Source organism: Triticum aestivum, chromosome 4B (genome assembly GCF_018294505.1).
Source record: "Triticum aestivum cultivar Chinese Spring chromosome 4B, IWGSC CS RefSeq v2.1, whole genome shotgun sequence".
Classification (NCBI taxonomy): Eukaryota; Viridiplantae; Streptophyta; class Magnoliopsida; order Poales; family Poaceae; genus Triticum; species Triticum aestivum.
Genome location: NC_057804.1, coordinates 530,637,198 through 530,637,993, shown reverse-complemented (window position 1 = coordinate 530,637,993; position 796 = coordinate 530,637,198).

Here is a 796-nt window from a genome sequence, read left to right as displayed (position 1 = left end):
TTTGGGTGTACCAAACGTCACAACGTAACTGGGTGACTATAAAGGTGCACTACAGGTATCTCCGAAAGTGTCTGTTGGGTTGACACGGATCAAGACTGGGATTTGTCACTCCGTATAACAGAGAGGTATCACTGGGCCCACTCGGTAGTGCATCATCATAATGAGCTCAAAGTGACCAAGTGTCTGGTCACGGGATCATGCATTACGGTACGAGTAAAGTGACTTGCTGGTAACGAGATTGAACGAGGTATTGGGATACCGACGATCGAATCTTGGGCAAGTAACATACCGTCTGACAAAGGGAATAGTATACGGGGTTGCTTGAATCCTCGACATTGTGGTTCATCCGATGAGATCATCAAGGAGTATGTGGGAGCCAACATGGGTATCCAGATCCCGCTGTTGGTTATTGACCGGAGAGCCGTCTCAGTCATGTCTGCATGTCTCCCGAACCCGTAGGGTCTACACACTTAAGGTTCGGTGATGCTAGGGTTGTATGAATATGAGTATGCAGCAAACCGAATGTTGTTCGGAGTCCAGGATGAGATCCCGGACGTCACGACGAGTTCCGGAATGGTCCGGAGGTAAAGAACTATATATAGGAAGTGCTGTTTCGGCCATCGGGAAAGTTTCGGGGTCACCCGGTATTGTACCGAGACCACCGGAAGGGTCCCGAGGGTCCACCGGGTGGGGCCACCTATCCCGGAGGGCCCCATGGGCTGAAGTGGGAGGGGAACCAGCCCCTAGTGGGCTGGTGCGCCCCCCTGCCCCCCTGCGCCTAGGGTTGGAAACCCTA